Here is a 22,156-nt window from a genome sequence, read left to right as displayed (position 1 = left end):
TTTTATCATCTCAGAAGACACGGTTGTGACATTTCGCGCGAGATACTTTGGGTGGCATCTCTGTACAGCACAGAATTACGACGATGTAAATTGAGAGCGGTGCGGAAATTAAAGTAAACACAAATGGTGAAGATTCAAGAGCGCTCGAGTTCGTGCCAACAATTTCGTTTCTTCCTCGCAGATAAGCCGAGTTCCGTTTCCACGCAATTATTTCGACGACGTCCGTTTAACCGTTGTAATTTATTATGCGTTTCCGGTCGGCTAGCCAAGTCGAAATATAGAGATTATAAAATTACACGATGTAATCTTCCATAGAATAGAACCATAATACTATTGTTGAAAGCTATTAATAAGATATAGAACATCTTTTCTCTTGAAAAAAAAAAAGAAATAGCGATATATTTGTTATATTTAATAATATAGATATTTTTTTATATAAAGATGTGTTTTATTAAAAGCATCAGTTTTACTTTGTTTCATTGACAGTGATTTAAATTTAAAACATTAAATAGAGAGAAAAATTATCCCCCTATTATTATTATTGTATTTATAAAAAAAATTATAAAACAAAATAGATAATATAAGAAACAAATATAAAATACATAAATATTTATGACCAATATACGAATATTACGCTGCAGGGTCTCGATTTTATGTAAAACATTGTTCAAAAATTGTAACTTTAGTCAAAATAGATTTTATAAATCTTTTGCAATTATTACGCCGGGAGACACAACTGTTTCTGTGAATTCTGATATAATGGATTTTAATACTCAATTGTATCATTTTTGCCGTATTAAATTTATAAAAATGGCAAAGTGCCATCACTCGACCTATCGATAATCCATAAGCCTGCTGACACGCTTTCATCCGCGTTTAATGTTCGTTTTACGAAAAATTGAACAGGGAGGATAAAGGATTGAATTGACGCGCTGACACGACGGCATGTCGAAAGTCTGGCAGTAAATAACACACACTCTAATTTTACGAATAAAATACAATTCAATTTAAAAATTTGATTATACATTGTGGGATGATTTTAAGTGAAATTAAAAATAAATAAAATTTTAATGAATAAAATTAAGTAATTGCCAATTTTATTAACATTTCGCGGCGATCAGCAATTTACTCTGTCGAATTTCGCCTGCTTTACATAAGTAAATTCCCGTTTCCTTCGTTTGCGTAGACGTTCGCGCATGATAAGCGGATCTTTATCAAAGCCTGACGATCATTCGGCGTTTGTTCGTGATCCTGAGGAGGATGCGGGGCGGATTCGGGGGCCGAATTTGCATGTCTGAAATTCGCCCACTTGTTTCTTCTCGCAGCGGGTAGCCCATGGGCCGTTTGATGGTCACTTTCGGCCCACGTCCTTCCACGGTCTCGCAGGTTCCCGTCACTCTTCCCGTTTCGACAAACTGCCGTGCATCACGGGCATCCGGCCCCAGATACGGTGTCCCGCTGATACGCTCAACGTGACGAAAATAACGAAAAGGAGAAAGATCGCGTACGGCGAAATGTTTTTAATACATAAAGATTCAATTAAAGTCGAGAAACGACTATCGCACTATTAAAATGATAATGGAGAACGTAATGCTATGATGCAAATTTAATAATAAGACTTGAATCATTAATCGAATTAAAAATACGGAATATTTATAAAAAAAAACTTCTGAAAAAAGATATCTCTCTCTTCCACATAAAAATATTAAAAAAAAAAATACTTCATAAAAAGCATGTACAACCTGAACCTGTATATCCTGAAATGATTAATTTATAATATAACTTATTCTCTGAGATGATTAAGAAATCATCGAGAAGCGTGCATTAAACAAGCTATGAACATTAAATCATAAATCGCGTGCAAGCGATCAATTAAATTGAGAACGACGAGATCGGTAAGCGCGGCATATGGATGCCGGCCAATTTATTAATCGGATTATCAGCCTGATTTCCCTCGAGTAAACTTCCCCCATCGGCTTGGTTGACGGGGCTGCACGACGATAAAGTCAATCCATCGAAGCCCGAACGGTTCCCCTCTCGTGTCCCATTTCCATCCATACGTTTACGTCCAAGTTCTTGGCGTTTCTTCCCCTTTGCGTGCCGTTCTTCCATCGTCACGGCTCTCTCTTCCTCATCTTTTTTATCTCAAATAAAGGGGAGGGTGAGAGAGAGAAAATCGAGGGTTCCTTGGCGAGTCTTTGATCGAGAGAGCCGGATAGATTGACGGGATCGAGAACGTGCGCGGGTCAAAGCACTGAAAGTGAATCGAGGCTTTTTTTTTTTCCACTCGCACCTCCGGAGATCAAAGCTGGCCGCATCACGGTGGCTCTTGATGCGCGGCGGCCACAAAGCGTTTATTCCCACCTTTCGGTGTGACTGTGGACGTGACTCGTTTCGAATTTATCGCCGACGAGGATAAGAAAAGGACGAGCGAGCGAACGAGTGCTAGAGATGAAATTAGGAGCGGTAGGTCGTTCGCGCGAATAGAACGCGTGGGGAGAACAGGGAGATCTTATCATCGCCATGATATAAATTTCCGTGGATTCTCTATCTTTCGCCAGAAGTCTCGCGATAACGCGTCTGGCTCTTCTTTTTTGCCCGCCAGAGTTCAACTATCGCTCGCGCTGATTTTAGGCGTGATTTTAATCTTTGTGCAGGAAGTAATATAAGATACATGCATGAGCCGGTCTCTCGAATGAGCGCAGACTCTCGGGATACGAATTTAATTAAAATATATATACGTTGATGAATATTTTAGATACATGTTTATTACAATACTCCGTATGATTTGTATATGTGTATGTATCTGGCATATAAAGAGAATGATTAGGATCTTTAAAATTAAAATATTATTCGAACAGAAAACATGCGTTAGGTATCAGATATACATATCCATTTTTTATATAAATTTTATGGCAAATAATTTTTCTTACATATATTAAGAATTACACAAATTCAAGAGTAGAAATAACATCAAAATAAATTTAATTTGTATCGAAGAAATATGATATCAATTCGACACGAGCAAAATTAGATCAAAATCCCGCGACATCAATCTTTCACGGAACGGAAGTTTGATTTAAATCGGCACGCGCAATCCTCTTTGCGTCATTTCATTAAGAAATCATCGTCGATCGTTGATTTACGGATAGACGGCAAATTAATTTTATTATAATTCTTTAAACGTCCGAGGCACGCGGATTGCTCGCACATGAAAAAAGAAAAAGAAATTATCAATATATAAAATTTGCTGCCATAACTTTAAGTCGATATTGAATTTCCGACTCATCTTTGCGACTTGGAAAAGGTATTTACTCCCGATCGCTTAAACTTTGCGGGGGCACGATCGGTGGTGGAGAAATATCCTATTTCGCTCATCGTCTCGGGAATCGCACTGATCAGACTGGCGGATAAAATTATCCACCGTGACCTTTCTCGTGGGTAAACTTTTTTTTCCGATCGATGAAGCCGCATGTTCCAATAGCGCGTTCAGAAGAGTATCCCGCTCTGCCATATCTTGGAGGATTCACGGTTCATTTGGCAGTCAAGTTTTACGAAAATTCCCCGTGACGGCCGGCCCGTAGATCGGTTATTGAATAAAGCAATCACCATGAGACCCCCATGGAATCGCCCATTATTCGCTGGCCGCCTTCATAAATGAATAATCGGGCGATATCGGCTCGCGCGACTCCACGATAGGGAGAAGCGATGGAAAAATAATCCATTGCCCTTTGACACGTGGAATGCGAGCGGGCACGCTCGCGAACGAGTTTGTTGGGATTGAATGAAGCTTATCGAGGTATATATAGTGTTCCAAACCTATTGAAAATAATATTAAGGATAGATTTCTGTGGAGAAAAGGACAGATTCTTTGAGGATAATATTTCTCGGCGAAATTTTTCGGAAAAAATTTAATTATAGAAATATTTTATACAGTGAAAAATATAAAAGTGTAGTTGCGCGCGAATATTGACTTTAAGATTTCAAATCAAATTTCATTGTATTAAGAAATTCTATATTTTATAATAGATTACGAAAACTAAAGTTTTTCTTTTTTTAGTTAAAATTATATTAGTTATATAAAATGCATTTGTAGTGAAAAATAAATTACACGTCTCATCTCGCATTTTGAACTTTTTTGATTGTATTATTGTTCATAACTTTCAGAAGTTTTTAAATCTTAAATCTTTTTAGTTATTATAATCATTACCTTGCATCTAGTGACATTTAATTATATGTATTTTTATATGTAAACTCATGGAAACAAAATTGCAAACCTCTCTTAACATATTTAATTACTTTTTTTAAATAAAATTGGAAGAGAATGTAACGAAAAGAATAAAGTGATGAAGACAGAATTAGTTTCGTCGTTTTCTTAGTAAATGAGATGGTAATCAAAATGGATTTGATATACACTAACTTTAGAAAAACTTGTTACGACGCAAACATCTTTTTAGCCCAAATATTCTTTCTAATGCAGAATAAATTTTAAAATAAATTAATAATTTATTATGAATATACTTTGAATAGACTTTGAATATTAGGAAAAATGATTATATTTTTTCTGATATTTTTTTCGGTTTTCGTATACTGATTTTTTTTTGTAGAAATTATTTATAAAATAAATGTACGAGTGTGAGATGAGTAATTTAAGATAGCTAATTAATTTGTAATAGATTGATTTATAATCACATTAACTCCAAATGTAATAAATAATAGTTTCTCATATTTTTATTTTTATGACAGTCCTATAAGTATTTATTAAATGCCATTTAATATTTCCATATTTTTCATGATTTTATTAATATTTTATAATCGACAATATTGAAATTATTGAGACGTTTGTTTTAAATAGCTTTGATACTTTTAAAAGCTCGAAAACTTTTAAATATAGTAAAATAAAATTTTTCATCTCTTTTAGAATGGTAAAATTAGATAAGTGCAGAAATACGCGACGTTTTATCCGAATTTTATCTCTAAATTTTATTCGCAGAAATTCTTTCAGAGTATTCAGTCGAAGGAATATGAAATATATTTCCATCATATTTCGCGATAATCAGACCTTTCTTTATCCTTATCATTGCGCTGCGACAAGGCCGCGGGTCCCATTCGAGACACGCGCTTGGCAAGTGAGCGACTAATGTATTCGCGTCACGACAAAAAGCTCCGTCGACGTTGTGCCCCACGACACTCGCCCCGCTTTTTTTTTTTTTTTCTTTCCACCCCCGTAATCAGGCAGCTCGCGAAAGAAATTCGCATTCATAACTCAAACCGGTTCTCATCCCTCTCCGTTCCTCCTTTCTCAGACGACACGTGCGCGTCAGCAAATTGTTATCCCTTCGTGTACACAAGGTTGATTGAATCGCCGGCGCGGAGGAGAGGCTCTTCTCGCGATCCCTTAGTGTCGTACGTGCCGCAGCATCGCAGGTCGAACCGAAAGTTGGCGCGAACGCGTCCGGAATCTGTGACACTGTATATCTTACATTAGTCGTGAGGAAGATTGATGAATTTTGACGATGTTGAGTTCCTTTCGATGTATGCACACGCATGTGTACTTCGTTTTGATATAATTATAAAGATTTAATTATAAGATTTCTCTAAAACAGAAATTTTTTATAGAGAGAGGAAATTTAATTTTGAACAAAAGGTTTTTTTATAAATATGGATCGGAAAATGCTTTCTTAAAAAGTTAGCTTATAAAAATTTCTGAAATTATGATTATCTTATACATTTTTACAAATATCAGAGAAAGTATGGGTTTTTTTAACAAAAAGTGCCAAAATAAATGTTGTAGAGAATTAAATTATCTTTGAAATGAGATCAAAATGATTATAGTACATTCTAAAAGTTTTGTGATAACCAGTTTTTTTCGGTTATCGACGTTAGAGCTTTTTAAAAATACTCTTCATTTATGTTGTTATAGTTTTAGCTAATTTTGAATATTTACTACACTTTTTGGTTATTCCACTTAAAAAAAAAATTACTTTTCTGTATTATTTAAATCAATCACCATAAAAGGATGAAAGGAAGAGCAGAAATTGAAAAAATTAATTAAAAAGAAAATAAAACTTAATAAATTTCTTGAAAAAAATCAATAAAAATAAAAAATAAAAATCTTTTTCTTTCATAAAAATAAGATAATTCTTCTTTTTAAATTAAAATAGCACTGTAAAGTATATTTAGAATGAAGAGTATTTTTATATTTCTTAGAGAAATATTTTTAAAAAGATAAAACGACTATAAATATTAAAAGCGTCTGATTTTGTTTCTGAGCTTCAAAGATAGTGTGTGATAAAAGAAAGATTTAAGTCTAACACGAGATACTATTTAAATTTGCGCAGTAATCATATCAAAAAGTTCATTGAATAATTCTGATGATTGTAATTTTTCCTAGCGCCAAAGCGCGATCTCACATAATTGTAGTCATCCACAGATGTAAACAATGTTTGTTTATAACAGCTCGCTCGTTCGAGGTTATCGATCTCACTGGAGTGGGGATTGTTATTCGACATAACAAAAAAGCCTGAAGTTTATTTAGTTATTTACCAATTTTCGACTGAAGAAGATCTGAGTCAAAAGCAGCAAAATCAAGAATACTACGAATGACATACTTGGTAATGTATAGACATAGACATTTGTTTGTAAAGGCTCGTACCGGTTTAAACGCATTTTCACTTAAAAGGATTTTATCTTTTGCAATATAATACGCTAGACACGCGTGATGATCGACTTGAGTGTATGATCGAGATTTCGAGGGAATTCGCGACGATAAATGTTCTTTCGGAACAATACCGGAATTTTCTCGACATTCAGACGAAACGGACCACCGACGACGAAGGTGTAGAATAGAAGCTAGATGATCGGACACGCGGAGAAGCTCGTAAAACGGCGGCGGTGGCGACGGCAACGTGAACGAGGTGCTGTAAACCCTGGATGTGGTGCGCGTAATGTGGTGTCGGGTCGTGAAGTCTTCCGAGATAAAGCGCTCGTAAAAGATGGACGGCGAGAGTGTTCTGGTCTAGTTTAAATGCCACGTATGCACATATATACATATATACATATATGTATGTATGCACGTACATGCGTGTAGTGACGTACACGGGCCTCGGGTCATAATACCGTGCGTCCTTAGAGACTGGTCTATCTCAAAGCCACGCCACACTGGGAACGCGCTCATAACATTATGAGATTCGTTCGTTGCGGCAGCTTGCATCCCGTCGATTTATCCGATTCCATCGAAATCGGCTATTTTCAACCGTGAAATTTCTCTAATTTTTCACGAGACTTATGTCCTTCTTCGCTACTATGACCGCGTTGACTCTGCAAGTTCTTATTTTACGAATATTCGATGAAAGAATATTCGCGCGATTTGAGAAAAATTTGTCGCAATGATGACACTTTTGATATACATGAAGGATTTCAAGAAAAAAATATTGCAATTTATCGGCGATATCATATGGATTTTTCGTGAAAAATGGAACGTGAGTTTGATAATGAATATTATACTGATAATGAATATTATATATTCATTATAATATTATAATATTATAATGAATATTAATACTAGTATTTATACGCGAACGATAAACTTAACAGAAAACTTTTAGTTTTAGATTTTTGAATCATTTAACAACATAGTTCAAGTCCGCGTAAATTAAGTACAGTAAATTGAGAAATGCAAATGCGTAAAAAAAAAAAAGATCGCGATATCATGATCACTGTTAACTGCGAGAGAGAAGATATTTCGCAAAAGTTTCGCGTCTGCTATCTTCGATAAGACAAAGTCAACTCACAAATCCTCGCGAAACATCTGACAAGAATAAACTGCTCGGGCAGTATTTCGAACTTTTCGCCCTCGAACGAAACCTATCTAAAACTCGTGATATAAAACGCGTAAATTCACCGCGTATTTTCCGTTGTTTCTGCGCGTGTCTCGGACGTGTAAGTACTTTGAAACTAAACTTCGATTTTGCTCTTTCTCAGCTTTGTGGGAAAAATTTGAAATGGAACGAATTTTTATTGGATGCATAAAAAAAAACGATAAAATATGTCATAATCGGCTACTATTTCGCAAAAAAAATTGTAACTTGAAGCACTGAATTTTTCATGTGCTTGAGAATTTCATTTTTCTTATAATAGTGTTCATAGAAAAAAAAATTTTTATAGCATGCGTGAAATGAATGATAGAGAATTAATGAGTTAAAATTACACAGCTTAAACGCAACGATTGTGCTGTCAAATTCTAATAAAAGTTCTGAAAATTATTAATTTTTTTAGAAAATAATATACACATTTTTTTCTAATTTTCCATTACTCATCCCCATCGATTTTACTAATGATACGTTTTCTCCTAATTTCAGATCCACCCTCGTCGAGTTTCTTTTTACGCGAGGATGTAAATACTCAAGCAGAGCCGTCTCATATAAGGGGTCTTCGAGCGTTTCGGTTAACTGCGTGTGCTACATAAGGTAAGTCCTTCTATTTGCTCTACCATATACAAAACTTTCCGTTTACCGGAGACATCATCGTCGCCCACATATGACAGGCTGATGGACATTCGGACAACGGTCAGTTGGAGAGTCCTCGAATTTTCGTAGCAACTCGTTTCCCGTTAAACATGCCTTTTAAAAGCCACGTCGGAATTGTGGTGGCGCCGTGTTTCCTCAACATTTTTCTTTTTCGCGAAGATTCGGGATTCGGGTGAAAATATTTCATAACGATCGCGATAAAATCGTTGTTTGAATAAACTGCTCAAAGATATCGCGTTCCTCTTCGCGAGTCTAAAAAAAAAACTTTTCAGCTCTTTCGAATCAATTTAATTTTTATCTCCAAATATATATAAGATGCAATGATGCTTGTTTTCATCGTGGATTTTCGTAAATAGGACAACGAAGCTTGTTGCTTTTTTTTTAGATATCTGGCCGAATCTAAATTTTTCTTTTACTTTCGATCATAGTTTTCAATCTATCATTTTGATACTTTAAACAGATCAGCATTTTTTGAAACTATTATATTTAATTTATAGTTTTTCTTTTTTAAATTTTTAAATTAAACTATTAATGAAACTATTGATTTATTGCTTACTGCTTATTTGACGTACAAAATAACAGCTCTACTCCTACATATATATTAAACCTATCGAAATTCTCTAGAATATATAAATGAAAGAATCGAGGTGAATGAAAATAGAAACAAAATTTGTATTCGAGTTAACTCACGTATTCCTCAAAGAGAGAATTGTGATTCGATCTATACGTACATGGCAAAGAGGATTGAAGCGTTGAACTTTGCCCATGCAAGCTCTCGCGCAACGTCTCATTATCAGCTCCATCAAAGAATCCGAGCGCGGATAATTCAGCGTTGCATCGCGCATACTTGCTCTGTCCTCTGTCCGCATTCTCTCTCGCTAGAGCGTTCGTATCGTCGTTGTCGGCAGAATATACCTCTTCCCTCGGCTTTTCGAGTGTCCTCTGTCGTCGTCGAGAGCGGCGCAGATGACCCCCACGAGATACACACGCGTACCGGATGGAGCCCGAAGGGCAGAAGGGAAGGGAGGGAACAGGTTCTCCGGTTCGCTCTTCGTCGTACGGAGCACGGTGCGTAAAACGCGCGAATGGGATGCCCACCTGTGGCCACGATGTGCAGAGAACGACGACGACGACGACGAGCCCGGGTCGGACTTATGTAAACAGGCTTGCGTGAGGAGAACTCGCTGGCTGCCGTGTGGCCGCGCGATACCTACCGGCACATCATGCTTTTCGCACACACGCATATGCGTACGTACACCGCTCTTCTCGTTATGCTTAAATACAGGATCATGTCGTGCACGAATCTTTTGCATGTGACGTTGCGAAGTAATATTTCGGAACCGCGCATTCCCACGTCATATTATAAATTTACAGATAAGTTTGATATGTTGACTCGACGTATGTAAACAAATACTTTTTTTTTCCTTCTTGTTTATAAGATAATTATAATCATAATTTGCACATCACGTTAAAATGGATTTATAAGATTATTTGATTTACAACGTAGAGATAGATGTCAAATATAAATTAACTAGAGTCTCCCTAAAAAGTTATATAATTAAATTAAATTCTAAAGATTTATAGGTTGATAGATTAAAGAAAGACGTATACTTTATAGGTGTAATACTTTGAAAATGCTATTAATTCCCTAATATTAATGACAAAAATTTTATGAAAAATAATTATTAGATCTCACACAAATATTGCAAGTGTATTAGAAAATCCATGATACTTTCACGATTATTTTCGCAGAATGTTTGATTATTTCATGCGATACTATCAATCCTCGATATCTAATTCGTCAACGAAATCGTGTACAAAATCTTACCAGTGACTTGTAGTATCAATTAATGCCGCCGGTATAACAAGATTCTCATTCGATATATCGGTAAACTGCATTAACGAACTTTGCCTCGGCAACGAGTGGCGGGATTTGAAGACACTCGTGCATCCAAATTAACGATAAACTTCCCTCCATGTATATGCACACATCTCATTATGCGAACACGTGCGCGTACAATTTGGATCCGTGAACGTATCCCGATCCGCTTTAACCTGTGCGTTTCCGACCGACTTGATAGCGTAAGCAGTGGAGCGCGAGAGAGCGTGTTTGTGTAAAGTTGCCCCAGGGTGAACTGTTCGTGATAATTCTCGACGGATCTACCGACCGAAGCTCCCCAACAACCAGTTCTCTCGCACAAGAGACATATTTCCAAGCAACGCGAGCGTTTCCGCAGATGGAGAACGCGACGTCTTCTCGCGCCGCTGTGAAATAAAAATAAAGATACGCGCGTGTAAGAATTCATTTCATCCCGGTCGTAAAAAAAAAAAATCCTTGTAAAAAATGCCAGTATCGTGCGGAAATATTCAATTAATATGGATTAAGAACTGCGATAATAATCGTAATTTTTATTCGAAGTTATTACGCGACGTTAATGTAAAATAAAAATCGGCTGATACTTGTAATTTATTGGAAAATCATATTTTAATCGCACACGTGTTCTCTTCGTCGATAAAATCAAATCACATGACACTACAAGGAGATTTATCGCGGAGTTTTATTTCTACCGCGCACGCCACACTTTGAATGTGAAAGTAAGCAGATTTCTATCTAGGAATATATCACGATTCGATTGTCACGTCACGAGATTTTGATGACGACTCGTTTTGAAAATTTATCGGCGACCGTTGTTGCGGATTAGCTTGATCGCGTCGAGTCCAGCAATTATGCACGTGCGAATAAATTTCTGACAGGCGACTCCGCGATGCGCAAAGGTTGGACGATGAGGAGAGCGCGAAATGACGCAAGCGGAGACGATAGGAGACGGGACTCGCCTAAGGCCGTCGTTTATGCTTGACATTTATCGGGAACGACATTTCTCTACACGATATAGTCCTTCACGTTGCGCGTCGCTCAGGATCCTCGTTACTCAAATACCGTGCCGTGCGATCACAAATTGGCGATCTCCAGATAACGTGATCGTTAACCGCCATTGCATAAATGGCTCGTTCGTTGAGAGATATACATACGCCGAGTCGCGCAGGTGTATAAAAACACGAAGCGGGAAATCCGCTCGCATCCCCTTTTCGGCTTTTTCACCCCTTCTCCTCCTCCTCCTCCTCCCCTCCCCTCCCCTCTTCTTCCCCGAGCTACCCTCGCTCGACGCTATCATCATTAACTCTCCCCTTATCTTCGTGGCGCAATTTCGCGAGCGATCGGTTAAACGTTTTTGCAACATCTCTCCGATTCCTGCGCGGAATTAAAACTCGGCTGTTACGGTAACGTAAACCGTACTTTCGTACGTCGTCGATATCCAATATCCATTAAAATTACATGTTTTTCTTTTTATTCCTTTGAAAATAATTTGAAAGTAAAATTATAAATATTATATCAATAGGTACGCAATTTTTGAAAGAATAGAAATGTTGATTTTAATTATAATTTTAACCTTTTAACCGCTTGCTTAACGAATATAATTTGTTATAGCCTGTTATAGAGCTCTCTTATTAGATTGTGTAGTGAACTCTTATGTAAATGATGTCGTCTCTTTCTCGATTTTATTCAATTATCTTCAGTGAAGTGTGCATGGCACAGATAATCCTATATTCATTATATATACAAATATGACATTTTCACGATAATAAAATACGTGAGAATCAGCGCATGCTGGTTAATGAATGTTCAGCATCGAAATGGTCGATTTTAGATTTGCATAAGATTAACATAATAATTATATAAAATCGCACGGAAAAGTGAACGCAATATTCTATATTTTTGTTGCGGCGATAGAAACAGCTGATGATATGACTCTACGTGAACGACCGATTAAATTCGTGTCGTGATTCCTAAAATAAGTTTCGCAGCGAAAGAGGGTAATGTCTAAACAGGGAGACCGCGCATGACGATTAGTATAATAATATTCGTTTGACGCGCGAGAAAATGAGTCATCGTGAAATTAAGGCCAGTACGCGTCGGGACAATCGAACAATTGCAAGCTCGACGCGGATTCTGTACGGTCGCGGCTCTTCTGGTCAATGGCCTCAAAGGTTCTCTCTCGTGTGTGCAATGACCCTTTCTCTCCTATGTAGATCCTTCCCAGATCATTGCGTACAGCATGCGACCCCCTCGTGAATCGGGATCGACCGCGCGTTTCTTTCGATCGACAAGTATTACACCAGATTGTTGAACTGTCAAATTTTAGCAATTCATAAATTGCAGCAAACGCACAAAAAAAAAATTACAAAATTTATTAACTATTCTGATTTGAAATAGTTGTTATAAAAATAAGTTAACGTGTATTCATATTAATATAAAACTCAAGGATTCTGATTTATAGTATAGTTCAAAATGTGACAAATTATAAAAAGATATATCTGAAAGAGAATAACTTTCTCTAATAATAATTAAATTAAAAAAAAAGAGCATTTAAAAAACATTTTAAAGGAACATTCTATATTTTCATTTAATATTATTAAAATAGTGCTCCATTCTTTTAAATATAAAAAAAAGCAATGAAATATTTTGCCCACTTGTACAATCTGATGAAAAAAATCCTATGAAATTGTTCTGCACATTTTTTTTTAAGAATTTGATATTCCAAAGGTACATGTCAATTTGACTATATCGCAAAGAATAGGAAATATAGGAATCTCGGCAGAAAATGTCGGCGATGTGCCTCCGGCATCGGAATATGCGAATTCACCACAGTCGATCACACAATGTAACTTTTCATTCCTCGCGCGCCGCGCTCTCGTTTTATATATAATGTCGATATATTTCGCGGGTAACACAAGCCGTCTATTGCGGCCGATATTGCGAGAAGTTGGCAGTATGGAAAAATTATTCCGAGCCTGTTCTTTCGACGAAATCGAGTTGCGACGCGCGTCTCGGGCGGACTTTTCCGCAACGCGGGCGCGAAAAGTTGCGTCGCGGCCTGGAATCGCAAATTCGATATTCCCGACGGAGTAGCGAGCACATGCCGTCGTACCGTTTAGCTACGTGCGCCACGTGAAAATCGACGGCCGAGTTGAAATTCTCGAGACGGAGTGGACCAGGGAAATCACGTAGGAAGCAGACCGGATAAAAGACGCGAATGTTAGGAACCCCGCCGCGCGCGATATATCGCGCGGTAATTGGTCCCGAGAATCCTCGTCTGGTCTCTCTTTTATTTCTCGATCCTCGCGTGTGAAAAGTTATCGTTGACGGAGACGGTCGTTACTGACATTCAAGAGTGACAAGCCTGTCGAGTCTGCCACTTTGTGCGATTGCAAGTTATTTTCTCAGTCTGCTTAATCCTAGCAAATTTAAATACTCATATATATGACACATATCAGATTTTAAGAGCGATTCAATTATATAACTTTCATAAACATTAATTTATATCTTAACGCTTAATCTACAACGCACACACATGCATAAGAATTTATTCATTTGATTTATTAAGAAAAGAAGAAATCTTTAATTTTTAATATTCAATATTCATAATTTAATACTCATAAAATTATTATATATTAAATTTTGATAATAAACAAATAAATAAATTATTATATAAGAAATTAACATTTTAAAATAAAGTTGAAATGCGTATTAAAAAGTTCCTTTAAATGAAAAGACGTGAATTCATGGGATACATGTGTTGTTCACAATATTAATGAACGTAACGCACAAAAACTGCTGTCCATCGAAGTGGTTTTTGGAAAGAAATTTTGATTGCGGCAGTTTAGAAACTTAAGTCTTAGATTACTGTTTGGCAATTCCGATAGCAAGGGATGATCGAAATTATTGATGATCGTGGTTTCGCATCTAAATAGCCGGTTCTCCATGTAATTTATATTCAAAGCTATTGCACTTTCTCAAAGTTTGGTCACCGAGTTTAATACATAGTCTACAACACATATATCAATTTGCCTATATATAGCGTAACGCAAATAACGGACATTTTAATGCAATGTAATATAGATAAAAATCATGCTAGTGAGAAAAGCTTCTTTATTTCTTTAATGTCAAATATCTTTTTATTCTCTATTTATATTGTATCTTTAAAAAAAAATCATAAGCTAATTATGCGACCTAAAATAAGTAACTTGAATCTCTGCAACACGATAGGAGAGATATCTTCGTTAAAATTACAAATATTACTCTCTCGACTCTACAGTTTAAAAATTGCAATAGTGTGACGGTGTATTTATCCATTTATTCTTTGCTTCACTTTGATGAAGCTCTTTGAGCGATGGTAGATTCTAACAGGATCTGTTTGCTTGAAACGTTCAAAAAAAACTCGGGCTTTGGAAAAATCCTGTTTTTACAACCACGATCATTCGCTGTTTTTCTATGATAATTCCAAATATTTATTTTCAAGACACTCGCTCGAATAAACCTTTACAAATAAGCGCTTAATTTAGCTACATTAATATTCAACTTGACTTTTTCGCTTGTTTATCAAAGAGCTTCCCTTTTATAAATAATTTTTTAATTATAAATTATCATTAATTATATTCAATAAAAATAAGACATGCAATCAAAAGCTTTATCAAAAAATTATCGAAGGCTTAAATCAAATATGTAAACTTTCTTTAATTATATAAATCAAGTAATTACTTGATCTTTGATATAAATGATGATTTTTTATCTAAACAATATCATGTTATTTAACTTAATAGATTTAAATTATTTTTCTATCGAAAAATTATTGTAATTTATTTTTAATATACTTTTAATTATTTGCATGAAAACAATATAATCATTGTGAAATTGAAAAATAAAATGGAAAAAATTAATCGATTGACGTCTTTGCAATGCATTAGTGAACGAGATAAGCAAAACTATAGCAAAAACTGCGTGAAATCAGATAAAATAAGAGAAGGGCCAGAGTCAGAATGAACAAAATACGTCTGCGCGACATTTTTCTGCAATTTAGCTTCGTTAAGTATCGGTGTCTGCAAATCGCCTCGAACCCGATCGCGACGCCCGTTATCAGTCCCGAGGCGAAGGCGAAACACGTATTCTCCATTCGATTCGAGAGATATATCGGCCGTAAGTACCTCCTGACGCGCGTTTGCTTCAGGAGAAGAGGAAGGACGAAGCCCGTCGCGCCGGAGGCTAGGAAATCTTCTCGCGGGATTATCGCGCCCGAGGATTGCCGATCTCTTCCTCCTTGTTTTCTTCCGCCTTGCTCGCTCCGCGATTCTGCCACAGCGGAGCGAATATTCAATTTCAGCAATGATGCCCAGACTTTCCTCTTGCGGCAACATTATTGCGCATTGTAGTAAATCAATCTTTTTTTGTCGCGCCTCATCGAGCATCTGTTTGTAAATCTCGATAGACATATCGAGCTTGTTTGGCAATTGGAGTTTGGCCTCGATGGTATAATTGGCGACGCGCGTATTAAGGAATTAATTTTTGAATATTGAATATCGTTCAAGCCAATTATGTAAGCTGCTTTTTGTAGGTATGCCAATACAACATTAATTTGTTACAATACGTATATCTTAATATATAATTATATAAATAATTAATAAACAATTAATATAATAACATAAATAATTATATAAATAATCTTTATATATAAAAATAATCGACAATTTATAAATTTAATTTTAATGTCAAACAAATATTCTTTGACAAATCTTGGTCGAATTTATATTTTTTTGCGAATAAATAATAAAGAGTTTTTTCTCTGGGATTTATGATCGAGGCGATTAATAACAAACTTTTAAAATAATTAAAATGTTTTAAAAAAGTAAATTTCTGATTTTTTAAGTAAAAAAATTAAATTATTATTTAATAATAATTCAGACGCGCAAATAATCTTATAATCTTCTAATAACTTATAATTTGATATCCTTGACAATCTTCGATATACATATTTTAGTACAAGAGAAATCGATTCTAAATTGATAAAGATTAAAATCAAAATCGAGGTTTCTAGGTCAAATTGTGAATGTACTTGATCTCAGAGATTTGCTCGTAGCTTCAAATTCACGCTTCGTTTATAACTTGCTAAAAGCATACTCGTAACGTTGCAAAGAGATATAAGTATAAGCGAGAGGCACTTAAATGATTTTCACACTTCAGAAAGCAGTTGAATTATCTTTTTTTTTTTCTTTAAATTGATCATCGTACACGATGATAACATATTTTTGAAAAAGTTGTAAACTTGATGACACTCTCCTCTCAGGCATGTATAAAGGATATAGATATGGATCTGCGTATCGCTCTGTACAATCTTTTAGAGAGTTTTATCATTACAAGAGCTCAGAAGTGTTCACGGATGCTTGACAAACGCAATTTCTCGAGAGGTTAATTGTCAAGCGTTCCAAGCGATACAAATCGAGTACACATAAGTGTCGTTCTACTTTCGGCTAAATCTTCCTCCAAAACGAAACGTTAAAAACGATACGTTGCCACACTTCATTTGCTTCTTTAACTTATACATCCTCCCACGTTTTGCGTCGAGTGTACCCTTTCGCGATCGTATATAATCAATTAATCTCGCTGGCCGCTTTTGCACCACGAGACATTTCAATCTTGTAATAGCAGCGTCGACATTTCCGGGGAGGAGAGGGTACAAGACATCATGTTTGATTAAATTCGATGCGGGATTCTCGATCGATCGGTCAAGAGGTTCTGGCATCGTGTTAAGAGGGGATGCGAATGAAGCGATCGCTTTGGAAAGTGCTAATTACTTCATTTTTCATCACTCGCGTTGTTTTGCTTCGCTACTTATTAAGCGATGATCGATCGTCCCGTCGTGTCGACGTAAATACGACTCTCGAAAATGTTCCGCCAAATTAGCATTATCATACGAACCTTATGAATTGATGTCATCGTGTCGACAGAATGGAAATCGCACTCTGTTTCTTACCGCAAAAGGTATCGTGAACCTTGTGGCGTATAATTTCATAAATTATTAAGAATTTTATAAGTTATTAAACCAAAGAAATTGTTTTGCAGCAAAAATTTTCATGTATTATTTTTTCACCATATTAAGAAATTTTAGTTTTAGGAAAACTCCTTAATTTAAGATTAAAACTCCTTAATTAAAGTTTAAAATTAATTTCAAGCCAGATTTCTCGATTCTCTGTCTAATCTCAAAATTTTTAGAAAAGAGAGATAATTAGTTATTTGAACTTTGGGTTACAATTTTTAAAACATAACATCATTGATTATATTAGAATAAAGAAAAATATTGACTTTAATAACTTTAATAATATTAATAATCGTAAATTAATAGCAATTGAGAGTAAAAAGAAACAACAAAATAAATACGTTTCTGAGATATTGAAAATGGTCTTATGGCATAAAAATCGACGATTTGCGACATTATCGCGATCAGTTGGAATCGTTTTCACCGAGCCAGCATGTTTTGGCAGTCAATTAACTGCGAGGAGCAAGAAACGGTGCCTAATCTCTCGCGCTCGACCAATTTCGCGCCACATCGCTAATTAACCCGTGAACGCGACGACAAAATATACACCTCGGCAGATTCTCAGGGCGACGATAAGAACCGATATAAATTATCGCCGCGGCCCATTACCTCTCCGACCGGCGCGTCCCGGACGGCCGATTAATAATCGAATTTATTGGAAGCTGCCAATTGATATATCGGATTAGCCCCTCATTTGTCCACGTTTACGAGCGAATTCGCTCGTATAATAGCGGGTTTTATGAATGGCCGACCAGCAGGTGGTACAGCCCGAGGGACAGCCGCACCCACACGAAATCACCGTTCCTGTCTTTTCCCTTTCTTTCTCCTTCTTACCTCGTACAAGATAATTGCGTTAATTGCGTCATCACGATGCCGCGCGTCGCGACGCCTCGGAATGTCTCGCGTTTAGCCTTAGTTATTGTTAGTATTTCAGAATCTCGACATCTGGATATCGTCACATATTCTCCTCTTCTTGAACACGCGAAACACGGATGAGACGTATTTTGTGAGCTCGAGCTCGTTAGCGAAATATATCGAACAATTTTCAAACGTGGCAGGCGACGTGAGAGTTGGCGTTTCCGCTTTTAAGCTTTTGATTTATCGACTTGAGAGTCTCCGGATTAAACGACGATTCCGTAGTTTCGATGATGTATGAAATACTTTCCGAAATAAAACTGACGCGAATTGTAATACGCGTTATATAAGCAATACACGTTTAAATTGAAAACATTAACATTTTTTATTATTTTTCTCATATAAAAAAATTAAGAAATTATTGCTGTAATAATATGATATATACTAACACTTTTGATAGATTTAATTTATTGTCGCAATAATAATTTAATTTTCAATTCGCGCTCCACTCTGAAATCGTGATACGGTGAGAATTATGTGATAACTGCTGTGATAAGAGTTTAAATATCGCATTAAAAAGGGTCGACTTTCTCCTATGCCATCAACTTTTAGGTACAAAAATTAAAAGGGATGAAGGCACATATAAAAATTCTTACATGAAATTCATGTTAATTGAATTGCGTGCGATAAATTCAATTTTTTTTTACGTTTTTAATATTAAATTTAGACATTATATATTTTATATACTTAGAAAATATTTGATAAAGATTGACAGCCTAACAGCAATTGCATCTTGAGCCATGCTTTTATACATTGTAAAGAAATGAAAATATTCAACTACATGAGATGATACTTGGCGCGAGATCGCCGTAAAAAGAAAATATGTAAGTTTACGCAGGAGTTGACTGGAAAATATCCTCAGACCCTTGCTCCATTTTCCTTCAACGGCATTCGCCCTATGAATTTATAGGCGAATGAGACACGAAGAGAGAGCGGGATGCAACGCGAGCTGTGCGTATTCGCGCGCAGAAACGCGCGTCGGCATTAAATCACCGTCGAATCTAAACACGCACAATACGTGCCACGGCGCGGTTTTGCACGCATCGCTTAAATCTCCTTAACGCGTCTCGCGTTTACGGCGGAGACACCGGACCCGGTCGACTGCAGTCTGGTGAGGAAAAGTGCACGCCTGGCGCGTCGTATGTAAACAAATAGCGGACGAAAATATTTATCGTCATACCGCACGCGGTATCCCTCGCTCCATACCCACAGCTCGAATCCAGCCGACAGAACGGTCTCTTCATCGATCATATTTAATTGAAACTCAACACCCATCCCCGAGTGTCTCTCAATAAATCTAGATTCATCGCTGACTGTGTTTTCACACGGGGGTCGTTCTTCGGTAAGACGCGATACTATGAGAAACGCGGGAAGAAAGGAAAAGAGACAGTTTGAGCAAGACACTAGGAAAACTTTGATTGGAAGTATATAAAGGCTATCTGTAAATTTTCGTGACACTTTTATCGATAGGAAATATTTATCACGATCGTTAACAAATCGCTTGCAAAATGATAAATATTATATAACTGAATTTGATTTGTGTAAATAAAACTATAAATTAATATATCAAAAATACATATTTCAAGAAAAAATATTTTTTTCCTAAATACATTTTGTGTGTTAATAGAAAAAAAAAATATATTTTTTGATCGCATATACGTATTTACATTTTAAATTTCACGAATATTTTTACTGAATGCCATTAAAAATTCTTTATTTCAACTTTTTTTATTTAATGAGTGCAAATGGTGTTAATGAATAGATAAACAATATATTTAAGAAGAAAACAGAGAAGAAATGTGTTTCATTGTCAATTATTAAATCTTGCTCTTCTCTCTGAGAATCTCTTCTTTAATCGATACTGTCCAGATATGTATATTATTGACTTGCGTCATCGGTTCGAACAGACGTCGACTGTTTATGAGACGAGTGTCCTCCCAAGGCAAATAATTTCTACTTACACATATATAGTCCCACTAAAACTATCAATTGAGTGGATAAAAAAATTTGACGGAAAGATTACAGATATTTAAAAACGTAGAAGCTTAATTTAAAGGTTTAGAAGAAAAATTGCATTTATATTTTCGCAAAATGCAATAACAATATCTTTCGAAAATAGGAATATGATTCGGAATATGATATCAATTTACAACTGAAACTAACAAAAGACTATCTATCTATCGACCAAAATTTATTCGATAAGAAGATCAGTCGATGAATCGTTGATAAAAAGAAGATTACTTGTTCAATCATTCGTGAAAATAGTTAGTCGGCACCCATCAATTATGAACAATCATATTGAGAATAATTTCGCTACGCTCGACAACACAATTCGGTTCTCCTCGAACCATAAATCTCACTATGTCCTACACGGCGGCGGAAGATAGACGTTCCTCGATACTGGACAAATTGAGCCTTTCGGTTACGCGCCAAATACGTCGTGATCGTTCACGCTGCCAACCCGCCAATTACACGAAGAGCTGGCCGATTTCTTTCGTTGCGCGAGAGAGAGATAGAGAGAGCCGCGATCGACGCCAATTATTCGTAATCGGCCGACCTTCCCGCTATCGATCCGCGCTTTCTCGAGGATGCGTTTTCTCGACACGGAATGATGGATACCGCATCGCGGCAAAATACTTCGGTTTAGCCGGCTGTGTCATTAACTCTCGAGACGGCGCAGCACGTCTTCGACACCAGGGGATCGACAGGTTCTGGAGAGGGCCGTCTCCTCGTCAGCGCACGCTTCAAACGCGAATAAATGCGCGAGATCAGGACGTCAGAAGCGGGATCGCTCGTGTATGGATCGCTTGGGAGGATCGCAAATTTGCATTAAGAAACCGTCGGCTAAGGCGGTTCCAAGCAACGCTCGACTCACTCTCTCTCTCTCTCTCTCTCTCTCTCTCTCTCTCTCTCGTATATCGATTCATCCTGCGTATCTCGAAGAAAAGTATCATGACGAAGCAAAAAATTAATAGCCTCGTGCCTCTCTAAAGAGTTTAAAAAACGTTGAAAATGTTTTTTTTTTCTCTCCTCGATATATATGTGACATTACTCGAAAAATCTGAAATCTAAAATATCTTATCTAAAAGCTTAATCTTTATTCGATAATACTTAAAATGTAACATAAATCACATGCACATGTCACGCACACATTTACGTTTCAAACCGTTCTTTCGCCTCTTTTGATGCAAAAATGAAATGAATTTTTTATTAATTTTTACTTTACTTTGATATTAATCCGTTGCCGTCGTAAAAGATAGACTTGTCAAAGTGATGAATACCTCGCATTTTTTTACAACAAGAAGTAGGTCAAAATTCTTCACTTCTAGCACCATCATATAATTAATTTCTATTAATCTTTATTCGTGCTCATTTTGACCTCGCCGTGACATTCTCACGAATGAAGGAGTTACATTAACTAAGTCTATTAAGAACTAACTCTGCCGTAAAACTTTTGCACCGCAAAAACTCAATCGCGCGGAAGAAATGAATGCATGGTAATCGCGAGATCACTCGACCAGCATCTCCGACTTTCCAACTCTGCCGAACGTCATAGTACTTTGCCACGCGACACCGCACAGACATCGAGGTAGGCTCGGCTATCGGGTTTCGCCCCCTCCCCTCCCCCCCCCCATTACATTCTCCCATGTATTTATTACGGGTTCTTCTCCTCCTTCGTCCCGCGGCAACAACGTCCCTCACCATCGCAAACCTTCTCGACTCGTCCAGATTCCCTTCTCACTCGTCAACGTCGTCTCGTGTTCCAGCCACTCTACTCGCGGCCAA

The 22,156-nt window shown here is 36.7% G+C and overlaps 3 protein-coding genes across 7 annotated transcripts in view; 1 reads left to right on the top strand and 2 right to left on the bottom strand.

Moving 5' to 3' along the window:
* LOC126848782 (netrin-1-like) overlaps positions 1-22,156 on the bottom strand; it is a 169,252-nt gene that overhangs the window by 50,174 nt on the left and 96,922 nt on the right. The window lies entirely within an intron of this gene.
* LOC126848789 (TBC1 domain family member 14-like) overlaps positions 1-22,156 on the top strand; it is a 160,744-nt gene that overhangs the window by 64,481 nt on the left and 74,107 nt on the right. For all 5 annotated transcript variants that reach the window (XR_007687307.1, XR_007687311.1, XR_007687309.1 and 2 more), the window contains one exon: positions 8,361-8,468. The gene's annotated coding sequence lies outside the window, so the exon portion shown is untranslated. The remainder of the gene's footprint in view (positions 1-8,360; positions 8,469-22,156) is intronic.
* Positions 1-22,156, bottom strand: part of LOC126848813 (CD63 antigen-like) — a 169,380-nt gene that overhangs the window by 111,602 nt on the left and 35,622 nt on the right. The gene's annotated exons all lie outside the window — the stretch shown is intronic.

Source organism: Cataglyphis hispanica, chromosome 4 (genome assembly GCF_021464435.1).
Source record: "Cataglyphis hispanica isolate Lineage 1 chromosome 4, ULB_Chis1_1.0, whole genome shotgun sequence".
Taxonomy (NCBI): Eukaryota; Metazoa; Arthropoda; class Insecta; order Hymenoptera; family Formicidae; genus Cataglyphis; species Cataglyphis hispanica.
This window is presented reverse-complemented; position numbering and strand designations above follow the sequence as displayed.